General features: G+C 43.6%; 1 pseudogene; it reads left to right on the forward strand.

The window, feature by feature from the left end:
• The first annotated feature begins 502 nt into the window (after positions 1 to 502).
• The window catches only part of LOC110316816, a 6394-nt pseudogene continuing 5678 nt past the window's right edge, over positions 503 to 1218 (forward strand).

A 1218-nucleotide genomic window follows, 5' to 3' on the forward strand; every position in this document is an offset into this window, starting at 1 on the left:
CAGAGGTCTGGAATGGTCTTTAGTCTACAAGCTTGTGTATCATGAAGAGAGGTGGAAAGACTCTCAAGGCCCCACTGCTGTCAAGGTGACTGTGCTGTGTCTTCTGCTGCTGTACTATGGTAGTTAGTTGTTTTGATTGCTGGTTTACTGTGGTAGTTAGTTGTTTTGATTGCTGGTTTACTGTGGTAGTTAGTTGTTTTGATTGCTGGTTTACTGCTTACTGATCCCTGTCTGCCCTACCCCACCTTTTCATACTGGTTTTAGGGCCATCCTGGGTGTAGTTGTTCCCACAGAGAAGTCAATAAATCTGGCAGACATCTCAGTCATCCTGCTACTTCCACAAACTTCCGTCATACCCTGATGTCTCTCAGCCTTCTAGGTTCTGTCAGTGTGATTATGCTTGACCCAGGCATGGCACTATTAGAAGGTGTGAGCCTGGGCTACTTCGGCTTCTTCTCGGGCCTGCTCCCTCAGCGGCTTCCCACACCTTCAGCTGGCCACCATGGGGAAATGGGATAATCGCATGGCCTACATGAATCCAATAGCAATGGCTCGGTCAAGGATTGGACAATCCAGTCTTCAGGACCGACAATCCAGGATTATCTGAATCAACCAAGGCCTACCTGGGAGGAAGTCAAGGAACAGCTAGAAAAGAAAGAGAAGGGCTCCAAGGCTTTGGCTGAGATTGAAGAAAAAAAATGAATGAGAATTGGAAGAAAGAACTAGAAAAACATAGAGAAAAATTATTAAGTGGAAATGAGGGTTCATCCAAAAAAAGACAGAAAAAGAAAAAAGAAAAGAAGAAATCTGGTAGGTATTCATCTTCTTCTTCTTCTTCATTGAGCTCTGATTCTTCCAGAAGTTCTTCAGATTCTGAAGATGAGGATAAAAAAACAAACAAAAAGAAGGAAGAAAAAGAAGAGCTGTTGCCATACGTCTCCTGAGACCTCGGGTTCAGATTCTGATTCAGACAACAAGGATAGTTCAAAAAAGAAAAAGAAGTCCAAGGATGTAACTGAAACGGACACTAAAGGACTCAGCAAAAAGAGAAAGATGTACGAAGAGAAACCATTATCATCTGAGTCGCTGTCAGAATCAGACTGTGGAGAGGTGCAAGCCAAAAAGAAGAAAAGTGGTGAAGAGCAGGACAGAACAACAGACACAGCCAGAAAGAGAAGGAAGCAGAAGAAGCACGGCAAGAAGAAGAAAAAGAAGGCC

The sequence above is a fragment of the Mus pahari genome, chromosome 2 (genome assembly GCF_900095145.1).
Source record: "Mus pahari chromosome 2, PAHARI_EIJ_v1.1, whole genome shotgun sequence".
In the NCBI taxonomy this organism is placed as follows: Eukaryota; Metazoa; Chordata; class Mammalia; order Rodentia; family Muridae; genus Mus; species Mus pahari.